The sequence below is a fragment of the Ochotona princeps genome, chromosome 10 (assembly GCF_030435755.1).
Source record: "Ochotona princeps isolate mOchPri1 chromosome 10, mOchPri1.hap1, whole genome shotgun sequence".
Taxonomy (NCBI): Eukaryota; Metazoa; Chordata; class Mammalia; order Lagomorpha; family Ochotonidae; genus Ochotona; species Ochotona princeps.
Genome location: NC_080841.1, coordinates 25,963,128 through 25,985,514, shown reverse-complemented (window position 1 = coordinate 25,985,514; position 22,387 = coordinate 25,963,128). Strand labels below are relative to the sequence as shown.

Sequence of the window (22,387 nt, the reverse complement as noted above, 5' to 3'; positions counted from 1 at the left end):
CAGTGGAATTATATAAAATGTTCAAAATAAACAAACAAGCAAAACCCTGAATAGATGGAATGCAAGAACAAAACAAAATTTGATGGGATTGCAAGATGAAATAGATGAATCTTTATTAGAGTACTGAAACTAAAAGTATTTAATTAGCTGGTATACTTGATAAAAAGACACTACTTTAGCCAATAGCAATGGCATATAAAAGCTCACATGGAACACTCCCTAACAGACCACATTCTGAGCCAAAAAAATACCTCGGTTAATTTAAAAGAATAGAAATTATATAAATTATGATTTCATAACACAATGGAATTAAAAAATCATTAGTAGCTAAAAACACTCAATATATATGAATTAAAAAAAACACTTACCAATAATACATGAGTCAAGGTGAGATTTAAAGAGAGAAAATACTTCAAATGAAAATACCATCTTTAAAAATTGCAGAAAAAGCAGTGAGTAGAGGGAAATGTATAGCACTGAATGCATAAAGCAGAAGAGAAAGAAAACCACTCCTTGCACGCTCACTCCCTGGAAATATTAACATAATGTTAATCTCTAGGGAAAAAGAAAATACAAATACTAACATCAGAACTGAAAGATAACCATCACTTCTGATGCCATTAATATTGAAAGAAATATAAACAGCATGAGGAACTCTGACTACAAACTCAACAACTTCGGTGAAATAGCCCAATTCCTGAGCAGACAGAATATAACAAAACTCATACATTGAAAAATGTATAATCTGCATAGGCCTTTATTTATTTTTAAAAAAACAACCAAAATTTAATGACCTTTTGATAGAAGTAGAGATGGTATCAGTGGTGAATTCTATAGAAAGGGGAAAAAATGATACAAATTCTCTATAATATATTCCAGGAAAGTGGAAATAAAAGAAATATTTTCCAATTCCTTCTTGTTGGTAAAAAGGAGCTATTTTACAGTGCTAGATTAAATAGGCTGAGATGTGGGGTACTCAGCACTAGTACTTTCCAGCACTATTTCTTCAATGTTAGGAGTCTATGCATATTCTATTTACCATGTTCTCTCAAAAATCAGGTTAAGTAAATCCCACGGATACTTAGACTAATTTGGAACAATAATATGACAAAGAGGACTTTGATCACACTGGTGGAACTATTATTTTTTCTTAAGATTTGTTTATATGAGAGAGAGAGAGAGAATGAATGTGTGTTCATCTGCAGCTTTACTCTTCAGATGACCAAAATAGACCCAGGGGTTTAGTTTAAGTCTCCCACAACAGGAGCAGAGACTGAATTACTTGGTCCATCTTCTGCTGCTTTCCCCAGGTTGTTAGCAGAGAGCTGGATTGGAAGCGGAAGATCCAGAACACAAACTGGTGCCCACTTACAGGCTATATCCCACAATGCTACCCCACATTAGTGAACTATTTTGAGCAAACAGCCTCAAAATATATAATACTGTGGTAATATAATGTAAAGGTAAATATAAATACTAATGAGATAAAAGTATCAACAAGATGGTCATTATTTTTTTTCCTTAACCTTGTGGATCTACTTGTCTACTTATCCTTTGATACAATAAAGTGTCAATTTTTAAAAAATGTATTAGTTTTTTAATTGGAAAGTCAGATATACAGAGAGGACGAAAGAGAGAAATACCCTCCATCTGCTGATTCACTCCCAAAGTGGCTGCGATGGCCAGAGCTGAGCCAATCTGAAGCCAGGAGCCAAGAGCTTCCTCGAGGTCTCCCACGTGGGTGCAGTGTCTCAAGGCTTTGGGCCGTCCTTGACTGCTTTCTCAGGTCACAAGCAGGGAGCTGGATGGGAAGTGGGGCCACTAGGACATGAACCAATGCCCATATGGGATCCTGGCATATGAAAACCGAGGACCTCAGCCGCTAGGCTATCACGCTGGGGCCTCAATTTTGAATCATATCTTTATCTGGGCAGTCTAGTAGCTGTTGAACATATTCTCTGTCAGGCACTAACCTGGCTTCCAACCAGTAGTAATCACACTTAATCCTGTCTAGTGTCAGACAGTGGGTGTTTTCACTGGGCAGATAAACAAAGGGTAGACTCAAGTACCTACTTGCACATCCCCTAAAACAAAACATTTCAGAAACTCTCTGTCACATTTATTTTTGAACATAAAATCCTGTAATCTTAATCAACATAACCTTTGATATAAGAAGTAAATATGCCATTAAGACAACTTTGGTTTGGGGAATAATCTGGTGCTGACAATGATTTGTTTACAATTTTCCTCTGATAAAATACAATAGATCATCCTGTTACAGAAAGCCATTTATAAACTCAAGAATACCACCTTGCATGTCACTTATGCAGTGTCACTTTCTAAATGGGGGGTGAGGGAACTGCCTTCCTGAAAAATAACCTCATCAAGCAAAAAACACAGGGGATGGTAATTCTAAATCCTGCCAGAGACCTTGCTTGCCAGAGCGGACAGCTTTTACTATTAGGATGCCCAGCCAAACACAAATAATCCACTGCCAAAATGAGCTCCTTGGGACAATTTAGTAGTCCCTGGAAGTGAACGGCTCTTTGAGCTGGAATGCAGCCCAGGTCCATTTTCAAACCCAAGTCAAAATGACAAAGAGCAAATTTCCTAGGCCACTCACCCCCTAAGTGTAAGATCACTGTAGGCTGGCAGTTGTACTGTTCATGTAGTTATTTAAGGCTTTTCACCAGATATTCACAACTCAGTACTTAACTACCTTCAATGTTAGTGCAAATATACCATCACACACACAAAAAATCTCAGATTAGAGACAAAGAATTAAAGGTTATGAATATATTCTTCTATTTAAAGAAATTTTCATATATTAAGCTTTAAAATGTTGAGCCCTCAGAGCATGCACACATAGGGACCCTGGGTAGATACCGCGTGGTGGTTCCCTAACCCTGAGCACTGGGACCTTTGGGAAGCTGGGTGTGGCTTCCCCTTTTATCTCTCCCCTTCCCCCAGAAATAACAAGAAGAAATAGCAAATTGGGAATTAATTACTTCACCCATTTTTTCCTAACCCCTGTTCCTTTTGCATTCTGATAAACTATGTAATTATCACGAAAAATAAAATTTTAAAAAATGTTGAAAAAATTCCATTAAAAAAATTTTTTTTAAGATTTATTCATTTTATTACAGCCAGATATACACAGAGGAGGAGAGACAGAGAGGAAGATCTTCCATCCGATGATTCACTCCCCAAGTGAGCCGCAACGGACCGGTGCGTGCCGATCCAAAGCCGGGAACCAGGAACCTCTTCCGGGTCTCCCACACGGGTGCAGGGTCCCAATGCATTGGGCCGTCCTCAACTGCTTTCCCAGGCCACAAGCAGGGAGCTGGATGGGAAGTGGAGCTGCCGGGATTAGAACCGGCACGCATATGGGATCCTGGGGCTTTCAAAGCGAGGACTTTTAGCCGCTAGGCCACGCCGCCAGGCCCATCCATTAAAATTTTAAAAAGTGAGATGATAGAAATTTTTGGCTGATTATCAAATACTATTTTAATTCAAAGTACTTCTTTGGGCCCCCCGCGTTGAGGTGTAGTGTCTTAATAAGCCTCTGCTAGCTGGAACCCTGGCTACTCTGCTTTGAATCCAATTTCCTGCTCATGTACCTGACAAAGCAGCAGCAGGTGACCCACATATGGGAGACCCGCAGGGAATTCCTGGATCCTGACTCTGGCATGACCTAGACCTGGCTGCTGCATTCTTGTGGGGACTTAACCAGAGACCAAATGGTCTCTTCCTCCCTGCCCACTATTCTCTTCCTCTCTTTCTCTGTTGCTCTGTCTTTCAAATAAACAAGTAACATATCTTAAATAACAAGGGCAAAATATTTTTTGAATCAGACCTCAAATAATTTTGTCACAGGTTTAAAATTAAACATATTCTCCAAATGAGTGTATATGGCAAGTTTAAAACATCATTTGTCATTATTCCTGGAAGACAAAACTGTTTTTAATACATGGGAAATCTGTAATGATGCAAACATATATATATATAAATACATACATACATACATATATATATACACATTTCGAAAAATGAACATATAGGTAATTGGTAGAGTTTTAGGAATCATTCCCACTTTTGTTCACACTCCGAATTTTCAGGAAAATATCGTTAGGTATTTTCTAATATTTGTATTCTTTTAACATCCAGAAATTTAGGATTTATAATGTTTTATTATAAATTTTAAATGCTCCCAATGAAACCAAGTGTATCTGGTAGGAGTTGATGTTGCATTAACAATCTAAATCTAAAAAGTAAATGACATTATATATGTTCCAGTGATTCACTAATGATTGCAAGGATTTGAAAACCTTCCATGACTTCCATTTAAAGGCAATGCTGCTCTGGAATAAAAATACCTCGGTTTCAAATCAAGCTTTAGTTTTAAGGATTGTATTTACTGAGATTCTGAGATGCAGGGATGGGAGGGGAGAGGAGCAGAAAGAGAAATGAGGGAGAAGAGAAGGGGAAGATGGGGTGAGGAAAGGAGGGAGACCACAAGGAGGGAGGGAAGAAAGAAAGAGAGAGAGAGAGAGAGAGAGAAAGAGAGAGAGAGAGACAGAGAGAAAGAGAGACAGAGAAAGAGAGAGAGAGAGAGAGAGAGAGAGAGAGAGAGAGAGAGAGACTGAACTTATCCACTGGCTCATTCCACAAGTGCCCACAACAGCTCTGTGTTAGACCAGGCTGAGATCTCAGCTCAGATCTGCTGAGTAGCCAAAATCCAATTACCTATTTAGAGATGGGTAACCTCATATAATTCCCATGAGCTATCTGGTCTATGCCTGTGGCTCAGGTTGGACTCAAAATTCAAATACATCAATAGCAGGCTAATTTCCATTTGATAATTTTGGATAGAGTGAAAATCATATTATAAATACCAAAATGGTGTCTTGGGCATGATTTCAATGCACGTGAACCTATAATCTATATTAATTAAGGTGTACTTCAGCAAAAATACACAGAAAACATTGTTCCATATTGACTGAATGATGAAAATTTAGATCAGAAACCTGTACATACTTAACTGTGTTTTTGATCTCAGAGCCAATTTAGTGTTTACTAAGTCAGTGTTGAATGTAAAATTTACAATAGGGCATTAAGATATTTGCATAACAAAATAATTAGAGATGAGTTCATTTGGTGCATTTTTCTGAAACCCAGGTATAGTTTTTCATAATATGCATTTCATAAACTTACTGAAGATGTCCCATAAGGCCCGTAAGCACTGTGCGTAACAAGGACACACAGTTACAGTATTGTCCAACTACTACATGAAACCACTTCTGTATTAGAGCTAATATGCCAATATAATAGAAATAACACCGAACAAATGGTACATCTGAATACACAAAAAGAACTAAATAATCAAGATTTTTTGAATGGTTTATAAATAATTCCCCACGAACACTAATCATATGTAGGTTATCTTTAAAAGCCTAATTTAATGAGACATAACTTTAATTTCAGGATCATATCTCCGAGATACAAAAACCAAGGTATGAATGAAGCATTAGCAGATTAGTCTCACCATTCTTTACTAATATTTATTTTATTTTTATTGGAAAGTCAGATATACAGAGAGGAAGAGAGACAGAGAGGAAGATCTGTGCATTGATTCACTTCCCAAGTACCTGCAACAGCCAGAGCTGCAGCGATTTGAAGCCACGAGCCCAGAGCCTATTCCAGATCTGTTGTGCAGTGCAGGATCCCAAAGCCTCGACTGCTCTCCCAAGCCATAAGCAGTGAGCTGGGTAAGAAGTGGGGCCACAGGGATTAGAACTGGCACCCGTGTGGGATCCTGGGCATGCAACTAGAGGGTTAGGAACAAAATAATAATAATAATAAAAAGAACACAACAGCATTGCCTTTTCTCTGGAGTCAGTGGGAGAGGGGTAGCAAGGTTCCGGTATATAAACAAAGTACTGTTAATTTCACTTGTTTCACTATAAAGTCCTAATGTCATCCCACAGGGGCGCTGGCAATAGAAGTGTGCCACAGTTCAGCCTATAGGTGGATGCTAGCTCATATTTTTTAATTTTCAGTTGTGTCGTCATAGTCCTTAAGCAGCACTGCCCAAGAGACATCTGGAGACAGAACGAGGATTGGTGATACTTACGTCTTTCATTGATGCTACAAATGGTGTCTAATGTCAAAATGTAATTAGCCAGGATAAAGAGCTTATGTAGAAATAATACCTGATCAGTGGTCTGGGCAGCTGCTGGCTGAGGCTTTTATTTATTTTTTTTCTTTCAGCCAAGTGTTAACCCGGCCCAACTCAGTTTAGCTTCTGAGATGAGATGAGATAGGGTACAGTCAGGGTGATATAAGCATGGACTTTTTTTCTTTTCTGAGTAGAGTAATAACTGAACTCTGTCAAGGTTAGGTGTTCCTTTTGAGAACATAGGATTTGTTAGGAAAAAGTGATCTTCCTCCAAGAAGAGTGCCAACAACGTACATTTTTCTTCCTATTTCTTTTTTCAAATTGTTCATGCCAACATTCTTGTGAAGGGATTTGTTATTTCTTGGTTAGCCGGAGGGGAGACCTATGTATAACAAGGCTTGTTCATTTTCTAATTACCTCCTGAAAAGGCAAACACCCCCAAACAATAAGCTGGCTAATTTAAAAAGGCAAAGCTAACTGAAATGAAGGGTAATTTTCTGTTTATTTTAATGCCTTTTAAAACACAAATCTTACCCTTGGAATCAACTAATCATCAGATCTTAAAATAAAAAGCAATCGTGTCTTGCCTTCATGAAAGCTAGTTTATCTCGTTCTGTGCACCATTTTCATCAAACACTGTTTCCGACTTGTTGGCTTGCTCTTTTAGTGTGAGGACGTGTACGATAATGTGTAGTAGAAAAATCCAGAAATTAGTCTCGCAGCAGGGAGTCAGCTAGCAGCACCATTTTAATCTTATCCTTCAAGTAGCAGCAGAAAAACATTAATTGCCATTTAATTTATGGAACAAATATTTCATTTTAATTGTGTGTAATTTTTGTCGTTATAATAGTTCTGAACAGTTTTTTTCTCACATTTTTTTCTAAATGAAAGAATTAATACCAAGTTCCATTTCTGAAAGAAATTATGTAAGATTCCTAATTACTGCCTATGTTTTTGAAAAGTTGTTAATCTAGTAGCTCCAAGATCATATCTGGGTATATATGAACTTGAGGCTTTAATACTCAATATGCATAATTCTTAATTATATACATACTCATAAGTATCATGAGATTTTTCACAAGAAATTTTCTATTTTAGTAATTATTGCATATATCAATACATGCCATTAAATCATAAATTCTCCTCAATAAAAACGTTTCCATTATTTCTTCTTAAGGAAACCAACAAAAAGTGAAGCTTATTGTGCTGAAACATACATCAAAGATAAGAACATTTACTACTAACCTAAGTGGAAAGAAAATGCCAACCAACAAAGCTTAACAATATTAACTGCATTTGGCAAGTATTTATCAATTTTTTATTGCTGAAGTGATACCCAAGTATTGCATTTCAAGCAAAAACTCTTCCTCTATGAAATCATTCCTTCTTCAGATGTGAATTATACTTCCCAGCCTTTAACATCCATAGAGATGAGTTATACAGTCCAGTTAACACAGTAATTCCCTCCCAAGGTTCTATCACCCACTGGATGGCAAGGCTCCTGGGGGCAGGATCTACCCTTCTATGTCTATATCCTGGATCTCAGCGTGTTTCTGCTTGTATACTAAATACCACAGACTGGACAATTTGTGAAGAATAGAGGCTCCTTTAGTGTGTAGTTCTAGAAGCTGGGAAGCCCAAGAGTGTGGTCCCATGGGTGATAGGCATCTGGTGGGGCCTTCTGGCTGCACTGTAGCATGGCAGAACATATTATGTGGTGAGACACAGCAAGTATGCTAGATCAACTCCTGGTTTCTCCACTTAAAACCCACCTGCACTATCCTGGAGCACATCCTGAAGAATTCATGAAATCCCAATTATCTCCCAAAGGCCTGCTTCAAAATACCATTAATAAAAACCTGGGTGATCACATTTGCAATACATGACCTTCCGGGGAATGCATTCAAACTACAGACTTCCATATTCCATGTTTACCTTTTGTGAAAATGAAAACCTATATAGGCATGAATAAGATGTCCTGAGTGTTATACTTCTGATAAAAAACTGTTGCTGGGTGTGTGTATGTGATTCAGTGAGTTAAAACTACTCCAGGATATTCCATCTACAATCCAGCTCCATGCTATTGTGCCAGCAGCACATGATGACTCGCATGCTTGTGTGGAACACCCAGAAGGGCTTCTTGGGTCCTGGTTTCAACTTGGCCCAGTCCTAGTTGTTGAAGTCATTTAGACTATGAACCAACGGCTGGAAGATCTCTCTTTCACACGTACCCTTATCCCCACCAACAACCTTCTTTTCCTCCTCTCATTGCATCTCTTTTCATCTCCACTATTCTGATCTTAAAATAAATAAATACATCTTTTAAAAAACAATAAATCACTTAAAAATGACGATATTACTTCAAAAACCTTTTGGAAGCCGTAAAGACCTGTATTTTGAAATTAGAGGAATGTCTACAATGGGATGTCTGCAACCCCTATCTTAGTACCTGGGTTCAAATCCCAGCTCTGTTCCCAACTGTAACTTATTGTTAATGTACATCCTAAGGGGAGGCAGATAATGGCTCAACTAGTTGGGTCCCTGCCACCCATTTAAGGATTCTTGACCAAGATTTTGGCTCCTGGTTTTGGCTTTGCCCAGCTCCAGCTGTTGTGAACATCTGGAGAAGGAATGCATGAATGGGAGCACCCTATTTGTTTTTCTAGATCTCATACTAAAATGAAAACGTGCACAAAGAGGAGCAAACACACACACACACGGGATTTAAATTAATTTCAGTGGATGCAAGAAACAGAACAAATTATCACTAAAAATCTAAATAAAGACTCTGAGAGCATAATGAAGGATCTTGGGCTGATTAAACAAATGTAGGCTTCGATTTGAAAAAACAAAAACTTAATAGAGCTTTACAGAAGTGTAATATGAGAGCAAAAAGCACACCTTAAAAAAAACTTAGAATTTGGGGTGAATGTTGGGATGCCCACATCACATATCAGGAGATGTGCGGTAGACTCCTGTTCTACTTCTGACTGAGCTTCCTGCAAAGTGTGCCTGAGAAGCAGTGAATGATGAATGCTGGGCTAACCGGGGTTCCTGCTATCCACATGGGACACTTGGATGGAATTTCTGATTCCTGACTTTGGCCTGGTCCAGCCCCAGCTGTTACAGGTAGTTGAGGTAATAAACAAGTGGATATAAGATCTTTGTCTCTGTCTCTATCACTCTTCCTTTCAAACAAACAAATCTTTAAAGACACAAAAAATCAGAATGTAACACTAATGTATCCCCACTAGAAAGAAAACAAAATAATAACAAGGTCAAAATAGAGCACACAAGATATTTAAAAAGTTAAGTGTGAGGCGCAATCTTCATGCATAAAAATTGTAGTGAGAGGTTTATGGGAGCAAAACAGGAAGTGCAAGGAAAATTAAGCAAATGGAGAAAAGAGGCAATAGCAATTTAAAGTCATATACAAGCAGTACAGAGGGGAATAAGGTCATAACATTCTTCTTGTAATAAGAGATAATCTTGAGAGAGAGGGAGAGAGGGAGAGAGACCAAACATTGTTTCCCCAAGACTTGGAACTACATTTCAAGAGAGTTACAGCTGGAGGTAAATAGCTGACAGCTAAAACTGATAAATCAGGTGATAGCATAGTTTTTACATGGAAGACAAAAGAGTTGAAACTGGTGTCCTCTGGAAACTTGACATGTAGAGTGGGGAGATATGAGTCACAACTGTGTCAGTTTTTATTATAAATGTTTGAAAGCATTTATCTCTTTAGCTATGTACATGTTTTACTTGAATATGAATAAAAATAACTAATGTGTTAAATGTTTATGATTCTTACTTCTAAGCTTCATTTCTATTTGGATATTAGTCATATGTCTCTCAGTAACTGATGCCTTATTTTTAAATCATTCATATAAAATCCTACTTATATTTATCCTAAATACTTACACATAGTTTCTTAAATACAATTTTTACCATATTAATATTTTCTTATGCGACCATTTTAACAATGTTTTCAATGAGCAAGTCTAGGTACTAAGACATATTAAAATGCAGATAACATTGTCAATAGAAATGACTGTATTTTATAATACCAATCTCATCTATAAGTGTTGGGGAAACTATATATACATTTACTATTCTGTGAACAATATTTAATGCCTATATTTGAGCCAGATTTATTAAAGAAGATCTATTTTCTAAGATAGTGTCCTTTTCCACAACAAAATCAAATTAAGAAAGCAATGTGAATTTCTTCACAAGCTATTTCATGCTTGGATACCCTTGAACTTTACTGAGTATAACTAAAAAACAAGTGTAGGTAAAATACGTTGGTATTCAAAATACTAAGGAATGTTCATTTGATGTTGCTTTCTAAGCACAACTATAACAGAACATAGCGACAGAACTCTTAATTGTTTAGAATGAAAGACTGAAATATAAAATCATTGATATCTGATAAATACACAATTTAATCTCAATATATAATACATTATCTCATTACTTTTAGTCAGCGTAGAAAGTATCTAAAGATTCAGTGACTATAAAATTGAAACAATTTAATTGATCATTGCCTTTTGAAACTGTATGGCAGAATCATTCAGTATAATAGCAAAACACCTCTTGAAGAAAGTTAACTACCATCTATGCACTATCTTGACTTACATATAAAGTTTAGGTAATTATTCTTTTCTGAGCAAATAGGAATTTATCAGAAACAAAATTTTTAAAATAAGTATTTCTCACCATGGCTAATATGCCTCTTTTCAAAGTACAATTTTAACACTGACCCATTAGTATATAGTCTTAGTAAAATGGAATATACATAAAATTGTTACTTATGGAAAGGCTAGAAAGGTTAATGATTCTTGTAATACTGGATCATTATTGCATTTAGTAAAATCATTTGCATAGAAATATAACAGTAATTCAGTGTGAGAATAGGTAAATTAAGGTCAAAATGTAGCAAGCTTATTCACAAAACATTACATTCAGATGTGAGCAGCCTAAAATGAAATAGTTCACCAGGGTAATAATATGTTTTATTAACCAATAGCAATTTAGATACTATAAACTACTAGTAGGAAAAGTTTCTGAATTAAGTTTTATGGATTGAAGGTATTGCAAATAAAATTCTTCCAGAGTATAATTCACAGGGTCTCTTTAGCAAATAAGAGGTAGATTTTTTTTAATCTTATTCAATTTGCTTAAGTAAAATTTTGACAAGCATTCGTATATATCCAATTTACTTAAAAGAAAGGAAAAGAAGTCAAAGGAGTGTTTCATATTGAAAAAGTTACAATTAAATCTCTAACTGACATAATGCTAACACAGTAGAACCAAAGATTTATGCAAATATTATTTATTCAGCAGCATAGTTTATGTTATTAAAGTGCATGCTTACCTGGTACTGATTATGTTATGGATGTTAATCATTGTTAATGATACTTCTAAAAACCCACCAGTTTCTAAGGCTTTGTATATTAATAGTAAAGTGTTTAAAACAGTTTTGCTTATAACTATATGGTTAGGCCCTACTGAAATGTTCAAAATTGCTCATGTAATTTACTGTATTTTAAACTCACAATGTTTCATTTTGTTCTTCCACACCCTGGGGGATAGTCAGCTTTCCTGGAGGAGAAATTTCCTCTTCAAAGCAGTCTTATATTTGAGTCCTAGCAATATATGAGCAAAGAGGCTGAAGGTAGAGTGTGGGTGTTGAATGACTAGAACCGAAAATTTCACCAAAAAATCACCTCCACCAAAAGTCTCAAAGTCAGACAAGTTCACCAGGAAGTGTTCTGAAGCTTTCTATTGGCAGGTAAGTCTAAACAAACTGCTCTGGAGCCTCATTTTTTTTTTAACTGAAGCAAAAACCTGAATTTCCCTTAGAGTCATCATGTGTTAAAGAGACATTTTTATCTCTTTAAGAAAAGTTCAATATAGTAAGTATAAAACACAACATTGTAGAGAAACAGAAATGTAATTGTAAGCTGGGCTTTGTATGTGGCATTTAACTAACAAATGCGTAGGCTCTCAACATTGACGAACTTACAACGTGTGCAGTGTTCTTCCAGCAGGAGAAAAATAAGAACCAAGAATTACATAGGCTCATGGAAAAATGCCAGGCCCAGCTGGTAAAAATTAGAATGAGAGGTAGACATCTAAACGCTATCTTGTATGAAAACCTGAAGGAAACATGAGCTTCAACCAACGGCACAGTACATGGATTCTGTAAAACAAGAGTCCATGACTAAAAGGGTGTAGGAGGCTAAGACAAAAGGACCGGCTTTAGACAACCTTAAGGTAAGTAAGACTATGAGAATTTAGATGATAATGCAAGAATTCAAATTTACCTTCAAGGCAATAATTGGCTACTCATAATTGAGTTACAGATGAAGGACACTGCAACAAAGAAAACAACTCAAAAAGCACACTTCCTTGTCTCTTTCCATCATAATAATCAATCTTTTCTTGGACTTTTAAAAAAACAACACAACTGATAGAAGGTATCACAGGCTGGTATCTACTGAGAGAATCAGGCATGGGAAACCAATATTTTATGCATATTCACTTACCATTTATTTTTTTTAAAGGTTTATTTATTTTTATTACAAAGTCAGATATACAGAGAGGAGGAGAGACAGAGAGGAAGATCTTCCGTCCGATGATCCACTCCCCAAGTGAGCCGCAACGGGCCGGTGCTGTGCCGATCTGATGCCGGGAACCCGGAACCTCTTCCAGGTCTCCCACGCGGGTGCAGTGTACCAATGCATTGGGCCGTCCTCAACTGCTTTCCCAGGCCACAAGCAGGGAGCTGGATGGGAAGTGGAGCTGCCGGGACCAGAACCGGCGCCCACATGGGATCCCGGGGCATTCAAGGCGAGGACTTTAGCTGCTAGGCCACGCCGCCGGGCCCTCTACTTACCATTTATATATGAAAGCAACAAAAAGGCATTCTTAGATCCTGTTTGAGATGGTGACTAAATGCAGTTCCAACAGATAGCTCAAATTAACAATGATTTTTAAAAAGCAAAAGTGTGTTTTTCTTTTTTGTATAGAAGTCCAGGATTAGTGTGATACTTCAAAGCGTAAGGACCCAGTATTATTCTACGTTGTTTATACTATCTTTTGTGGCCTACCTTGATTCAACTGTTGCAGTATGATTAAGGATTCCAATCTTAAGCAATCAAAGCTTCCATTCTAGCCAACAAGGAGGAGAAGAAAAGAATGAAACCTACTTTTCTTTTCTTTTTAGGATTTATTTATTTGAAAGGCAGAATGAGACACAGAGAGGGAATGAGTGTGAAGCAAACACTTCCATACACTAGGTCAGTTCCTATATGACTCAGGTAGGCTGAGTAAAAGCCAACAGTTTCCTCTGTTTTTCTGAGTTATACGGGCCCAAGTTCTTGGGTCATCTGCTGCTTTACAAGGCACATTAGCAGGGAGCTGGATCAGAAGTGGAGCAGCAGGACATGAGTCTGTGCCCATTTGGGATGCAATGGTTTAACCCGCTACACCAAGATTATGGCCCCTCACTTTTCTTTTAAACACTCAACTGGGAGGCATTCCTGAATGAAACTCTTGAGTTCTTGTAAGACTTGATGAATGTGTTCAAACAATAAATTTGCAATTATCCTTTTTAATAAAGGCACTTCTCAGACTTAGTTATATTGGGAGCAATTCCTGAAGTCAAGGAACATTTCTGTGGGTATCACATCGTTCCTATGATGTACCTGGTCTCCCTAAGGGTGCAGAAGGTTTGTATGCTGCCTGCAATTTAAAAAAATAGAATATTTCCAACATTTACATTGTTACCCAATAACACACTTGCAAGTGTAGTTCTTTCTCTCTTAGCTTGTGAGATATGTGGTGCAGAGGTCTGATGTCATTATGCTGAAACTCTTTATACTGTTCTTGCTGCGAAGAATAACATTCTGACGTAGAAGACTTCTGTCCTTCATAAGAATCTATGGAATGAATTTATTAGCTTATAAAGTTCTTTGGTGAGAGTTCTATTTTCAGCTGTCTTCCATCCCATCAGACCTATTATGGGGGAAAAATCCTGATAAATACTTCCTACTAGCTGGAATCACATTTTGCTTGCATCCAATTTTCCAGCAATTAGTCACAGAGCTATTCATATAAAAAAGTACCAGATATACATAATCTTTCTTTTTGGCAGGCATATTTCCAGTTATAAATTAGAGGTGCTAATACTACAGAATATGGGTTAGAAAACTATAATTAATGAAGCTATGTAAGTCCGTAAGACAACCCATTCTCTGACTTATAAATTGGGTTTTATGCCCAATTATTTGTGCATTGTTTATGACAGCATCATACTACAATGGCAAAGTTGAATAGTGATAACACAGATTCTTGTGGCCATCAAAACCAACAAACAAAAGCTAGTATTTAACCCTTTAAGAAAAAGTTGTCTGACCCCGGGTAGAGAGAAAGGAAAATAGGTATTAAGAGAATAAACTCTGCCACAGATGTTGAAGACCTTAGAAACTACAGTGTCAATGCCTTTCTTTATATAAGCCTTCGTGGTATATTCCATGATTCAAAGAAATTGTGTTTTATATCTCAGGAAGAAGAATCAGTAATACTCACATAATTAATACCAATATGATTTCAAACAGGAAAGATGTAGAATATTTCAGCAATATTAAGAATCATCAAGAAATTAACAAATACGGAATATCTTGCCCCACAAATTCATAATAGATTTTGCATTCTCATTGAAATACAATTATATATTTATGGGAGGAAATATGATAATTTGCTACATATAAATAATATGACTGTTCAAAGGGGGTAATTAGCATCTCCATCTTCTAAAACAATGATGCTTTGTTGCATTAAAAACTTTCTAACTCTTATATTCTGGTTCTTTATAAACCATAAAATATTTTTTGTGAGCTACAGTACCCTATTGCATGTACAACTTTAGAAATTATTCTTCCTATTTAACTGTATTTTACTATATGGTGTTCTCCTTCCCCTTCCTAACCTCTACTGACAAATATTCTACAGCTTTTAGCTCCCACACATGAGTGGAAATGTCCAACATTCTGTTTTCTGCTCTAACAATTAACATAATGTCTTCCAGTTTCATTCATGTTACTTAGGATAGGACTTCACTTTTATGGCAGGATTATACCAAATATCCATTATTTTTTAAATGTAGTTGAGACAATTAGTATAACGATAAGATCCTGGGCAATGAATCACTTGTTGTTATTGTTGTAGTTGAAGCAGTACTTAAGCGATTTCAGAGATCATTGCTTTGGTGTAGTGGGTAAGGCCACCACATGCAACATCATCATCCCACATGATTACCAAGTTGAGCCCTAGCTACTCTACTTCAGATCCGGCTCCCTGCTAATTCTCCTGGGAAAGTTGCAGGAGATGGTTCAAGTGTTTGTATATCTGCACCCATGTGGGAGACACAGATGAATTTCCTGTCTCTTGGCTTTGATCTGGCCTAGCAGTGGTCAACACAGCAATTTTGGCAAGTGAACCAATGAATGGAAGATTTCTTTTTCTGTCTCTGCTTCTCTCTTCCTCTCTATAATTCCACCTTTTGAATAAATGAATAAATAAATAATAAAAATTTTTAAAAGAAATATGAAAATGTTATAATCACAAAGTATATTCTCTGACCAGAGAGAAATTAATTAATTAATTAATTAATTAATGGAAACATAACTGGAACATATGAATATTTTAAATTCAGTAAGATACCTGTAGGAAGACATAAATGGATATGAAAATAAAAGACAGAAACATTTTTAAACTTAAAAAACATATAAGATGTCACCAAATCCATATGTTGAAGTTTACTATGTTATGGGCATCCATTAGAAACAAAACTTAAAACTGATTTATGCAATTTTCCACCTCAAGAATGACCACAAAAAACTGTAAATTTGAAGGAAGAAAAACTTAACAGTAGATGTCAAAGAAATGTAAAATAATAACTCAATTAAGAACACCAATAAAACTTAAGAAAGGTTAATGGAACTGCAAAATTCTTAGTAAGATTGATAATAAAACATTTTTCAATAATCATAAATGTAAAGAGTATCACTATTATTTATGTTAGATATTAGATATACAATAAGAGGAAATTCGCAACACTAAATTTGAAAGTTAAAGGTATCAGTCAAACTTGGCAAAAACACAACACAGAAGACATAATTAGAATTGGCAGTCTTAATTGTCCTATGTATTTAAAAAATGAATCAGTAAGCAAAAAACCTACACTGAATAGAATACTCTAGGAACCTGATGGCCTCCCTCGTGAACCATTCCAAATACTGAGAAAACAAATAATGGCCTATGCACATCTTTCCAAAAATAGGGGGAATACTAACCAAATTATTTCATTAAGTCAGGATAATCTTGCGAATGTCATAAGAAACAAAAACCTTAGATTAATTTATCTTATAAATCAAATGTAAAAACATACAAAATAAATTCTTAGCAAAATGAATGCAGTTATCTGGAAGAATCACAATTTGTCACATACAGATTTATTTGATGATCACATTAAGCTGCTTTTTGAAATAAGCAGCTGAAACTGTATGTTTTTCAAATGGTATAATTTACTGTAACAAGAAATCACAAGATCAACTCATGGATGCTGATAAAGCATTTGATAATGCTTAACACATATTTGTACTTTCAAAAAATGTTCTAGCAAAGCATAAGTAAATGAGGAATATTTAATGATTAAGTATGATAAAGCATATGTGTAGGAAAGATATTAAAAGTATTTCACTTGAGATCAGAAATTACTCAAAAGGAAGAAATAAAAAATATAGACAAACGCAATTTCACACACAGAAAAATTCTACAAAAATTGTTGCTGAATTTGACAATTATTGTATGTCAGGTACAACACAGCTGAGAAATGGCAAGTCAATGAAAGAATAGAACATGATTTCATTTTCTTCTATTTTAAACTGCAAAAAAACGCATGGATATATCATGCACCTACTGCCCACATTTAATCGATATATTTTGCTGCACTTTTCCACATACGTTTTTATAGTTAAGAATGTTTTGTGTGGGAATAGGAATAAGACGCCACCAGGGTTAGTGTTCCGGCACATAGTTCTGCTTACACTCCTTCTGGAAAGCATAGTGATGGCTCAAGTGCTTTGGTCCCTGCAACCCAGATGGGAGTTCTCGGCTGCTGGGCTCAGCCTGACACGCTGCTGGCTGCCATGGGCATAGAAGGGGTGGACCACTGAGGAGATATCTCTGTCTCTCTCCCAGTGTCTCTTTGACCTTTAACTTTTAAAAGGTTTTATGTATGCAAAAAGATTTTTTTAAAATATTACGTAATTCATAATGAGAAAATAAATTCTGAAATTTAGCAGATAAAGTCAAAACTCTTGCCTGCTTGGTGTCCTCAAATTTCACTTTCTAAAGGATTTAACATTTAGATTTTTAAAAATCAGAAATGTTATGTAATAAATCATGTCAATTCAATTTCTGTTCACTGTTTAGATCATGATAAAAATTGCATGGTGAAGTTATATTACACATATAAAAACAGAAAGTCTATTGTAAAGTGCCATAAAAATGCAGAGGAAAATTTGCTGCAAAAATCTTTCACAGGGCCAGTGTTGTGGTGTCGTGGATTAATTCCATGCCTGTGATGCCAACATCCCATTATGACCAACAGTTTGAATTCTGTTTGATCCACTTACAATCCTGCTTCCTTCTATCTTTTATTAAAAATCTTTTTTAATCCTGGGTTGAACTTCAGGGTTATATAGAATGCTTTAACTGGAAACACAAATGTAGACACTTAGCATTAAATGCTTAAAAAAGACATGACTCACTACACAGTGTGGAATGTTATATACCTTACATATTGAGAACTATTGTCTTCTAGAAAATGCTAACATCTATGTATGAATTTCATATGTAAACTCATGATGGAACTGTAGTCATCCAATCACAAACCATGACTCTCTTGCTTTATATTATTTATAAATTTGAAAAAAATGACATAGATACATAGATAGATATTCTATTGCTACCTTTAACAGGATTGAAACACTATATCAAATTTTATTTTGGTGGTCCTTTTATTAGCTTTTTACCATTTGATCAGCTGATATCACTAGTAATAAATTCTTTTATACACCAGAGTTTGCAAGCCCTGTCCTGAGACTGTAATATTTCAAAAAACAGTCTAAGCTTTAGGGAAAAAACCAATTACAGACACAGCATTAAAAATGCCAAGCAACGGGCAGAAGCAATTCTGGATCAGTTTAAAAAAGTGATTGATGAAACTCTAATCCAAGCTGAAGGAAGGGTTTCACGACAAGCTGTGACCATTCCACACACTTCATTAGCTGCCATAATTAGCCTGGTGTTTCAATTTGTTAGAACTGGTGGGGACAATTTCCCTCAGAATGCAAACATCAAAAAACAGGGTCCCTCAGACTTCAGAAGGGGTTGAAGAGAGGCTTTTCTAGTCTCTGTTAACCAAAAGATTAATTATTGCTGATGGGAGGCTGTGCTGTGATTGTCACTCTGTCTATGTGCATTACTTTTAGCATTAGAAGAAAGATAGGGTTGACACTGCACTACTCAATCAAGCAGCTTCACATCAGAGCGTAAAGTCGGTTTTAATATTGAAGGTATTTATGATTGATTTTTCTTCCTGTTTTCTGAGTCCAAGAGTCATACCTGTTTATTCATATTATGATTTTTAAACAGATTCTCACATATGGAGAGATTAGGTTAACTTGCTTTGCCTGGAGTCATGCTTTCTTTCCACTATAGATCAGCGAAAACAGTGGTTTCTTATGTATGTAAAGTAACATCTTTAAAATATGTCGATAAGCCTAAGAATGAAAATGTTTGAACCAACCTAGAATGTTTGAAGCAACATTCATTTCACTATATTTGGAAATATATTTCTAATGCCTTCAACCTGAATTAAGGGAATGCCCTCTGATTTCTCACAGTATAGAGTCACAGACACTAATTGAAAGGGGACACATTACTTAGTTACCTTACAACAAAAGTGATTTAGTCCTTGGGCCACAGGCAAAGAAATCCAAAATCATCCATGATAATTCATACCAACAGGCAACACTTTTAAGATTTTCCACAAAGCCTTAATTTGAATGTCTTTGAATTTAATACTATTCATTTTCATTATGATAATTGAAAACACAATTTTCTATCTTACACATAATTTTTAAAAGCCCACTTCTTTATTTGATCTATGATGAAGTAGAAGGGATAAGTGAACACATGAAAGTAACAGCTATAACTGAAGCAAGCAGTTTTCAAAACCAATCTAAACACCATAACCGAAGAGTCTGAAAACGAAAGAATTAGAAAAAATGCTTTCCCATATTTCCAGAGGGAAGTTCTTCATTCTTTCTGTTCAAGTGATTTCCATTTCATCTCAAACAATTGAACAAATACAAATTAAAGCAGTGCTATCTAAAGCAATACAATATCGGCAACAGATGTATTTTTGATATTTCCATTAGCCATAGTAAAAATAGCCACAAAATAGGTCTAATTAACTAAATGTAAATACAGTAAAATATTTTAACTCAAGACATCTGAAATATCATTATGACATATTAACATTTTCAATTAAATAAGATTTCCAATGCAGATTTCATACTGATGCCACAGCTAAATTTAGAGGAATCACATTTCAAAAACTAAGAAGTTACATAGATATCAGGGTAAACACAGACTTATAGCAAGTGGAGTTCGCTTTCTCCATGATTAACTTTTGGCATTTAGTTAACAGCAATGCTGCAGCTTTGTGGAGCTGCAATTGGGACAGTGAAGAGTGACAGTGCTTCTGTCTTAGTAAGTGCACCCAAAGACATGAGCCCAGATCATAAACATTCCCCAAATCTGTTAGAAAATGAAAACTTAAGAAATCATAGACCAAACAAGGAAAACGCAGATGGTGGGGGACTGAGCATAGTGTAAATCTAAATACAGCTACATTACACAACAGAAAGACAGTGCCACTTGATAGGGCAGGAGAACACGATTTAGGAAAAAATACAAAAAACAAACAGAGCTTAGATTCAGCCAGCCTGCACAGATATGGTTAAAATGCTTATTAAGACATGGAAGGCCCAGCGTGGTATCCCAGCATCTAAGAAGTCTTCCCCTTGCACGTGCCTTGATCCCATATGGATGTCAGTTCTAATCCTGGCAGCCCCGCTTCCCATCCAGTTCCTTGCTTGTGGCCAGGCAAAGCAGTTGAGGATGGCTCAAAGCCTTGGGACCCTGCACCCACATGGGAAACCCAGAAGAGGCTCTGGGCTCCTGGCTTCGAAACAGCTCAGCGCTGGCCATTGTGGCCACTTGGGGAGTGAATCAGTGGATGGAAGATTTTCCTCTCTGTCTCTCCTTCTCTCTGTATATCTGCCTTTCCAATAAAAATAAAAATTTTCTGATAAAAAACATGGAAAAGTTTCCATTATGTTGGCAACCAGCAGCTAATCCAAGCATATCTTTCAAACAACCCTATGATCCAGCAATTAAAGAGTTAGCATTTATCCCAGCAGGGAGCCCCTGGTTTATTATCCATCCTTTTGTTTAGTAGCTGCACTGTGTATTTAACAAATATTTTAATATCATTCATGCCTTTAGTATCTACATAATTATCTGGGCACACTGACCACAGTTAATTATCTAGTAAATCTGTGGTTAATTTAGCCATATTGTTGTTTTTGATCTTCTCATCAAATTTCTTCTTCCTAAAATCTAAGGAAAGCTATTCAGAAAATCCAAAATTCAGTAGCTCTGAACAACCATATGGAAGACAGATACGAATACCAATCAAATCTGCCAAGCCACTCATTATTCAAAAAATATCACAGGGATTATTTTTGTTTAGGTGTTGCAGCATGTACAAGGTTTTACTTGTACAATTCTCTCAATTTCCATCCTGGTTTCAAGTTTTAAACAGTGCATGACATACTCCAAAAAACTCTTGTAGTTAACACATAATATTAAAATTGTTGCTGAATCATTCATCTTGATGTTACATTCAGAAACTTGAATGAACATATTCTTTACTAAGCAAAGATTTTTGCTATTAAAAAATAAGAAACAAATCCAGTTGAAGCACCCTTTCCTTTGAAAATTATCAGGGAATGTGACTCTTTGTCACCTATTTGGAAGAGCTGAAAACTAATTCAAGATGATTTTCTTCATAAAAAGACCTTTGCTTGGAAGCAACTCACATTATAGGATGAACATTCCTTCTAGGAAATGTTTGGCTGTAGGTGTCTTTGCGATTTTGGATGTTTTTTTAGGATTTTGTAAATAGAGTGAGACATTTGGGGATGAGAACCAAATCTACACATGAAATTCATTTTATTTAAATTCAACTTATTTAAATTGAATTTAAATGTATTTATTTAAAATATTTATTTTAATTGGAAAGGAAGATTTACAGAGAGCAGGAGAGACAAAAAGGGAGCTCTCTGATCCGCGGTTCACTCCCCCGATGGCCGCAATGGCCGGAGCTGAGCTGATTCAAAGCCAGAGGTCAGGAGCTTCTTCTGGGACTCCTAGGTGTGAGTACAGAGTCCCAAAGCATTGCGTCGTACTCTGCTGCTTTCTCAGGCCATAAACAGGAAGCAAGATTGGAAGCGGAGTAGCCAGGACACAAACTGGTGCCCATATGGTATGCTGATGCTTGGAGGTGGAGCATCAGCTAGCTGAGATGCAGACCAAACCCTCACATGCATCTTTATCAACACAGACTGATGGCAATTTTAGCAGTATTTTCAGCGTACACGTAAGTTGACTGTGGTTCATAGTGAGTCTAGTTGTGTAATTTTACATTCATAATGCCACATCAACACTTTCAGCTTTTCAGGTTAGATAGAGGTGCTCAGCTTGAGAGAAGTCATATACCATAAGGCACAAAAATAAGCACTGAAGCTGATTTCTGATTTAGAAGACAAAAATAGTCACAAGTCCGTCTTCTGTTAAGTGAAACATGACATTATATGTATAAACAATGGTACAGATTACAGCATCCTGTTGTCCAAGGACTATACTATTGTAATAATATAGTGGAAACCAGTAGGTGGAGGGAGATGGGGAGGGTGGAAGAGGAAATTTCAGAGTTTATGGAACCATATTATGAAAAATAAAAATGGAAGGAAGGAAAGAAAGAAGGGAGGAAGAAGATAGAAGGGA

General features: G+C 36.2%; 1 protein-coding gene across 2 annotated transcripts in view; it reads right to left on the bottom strand.

Annotated features, from left to right (window-relative positions):
• The window catches only part of SPATA17 (spermatogenesis associated 17), a 149,363-nt gene that overhangs the window by 736 nt on the left and 126,240 nt on the right, over nt 1–22,387 (bottom strand). The gene's annotated exons all lie outside the window — the stretch shown is intronic.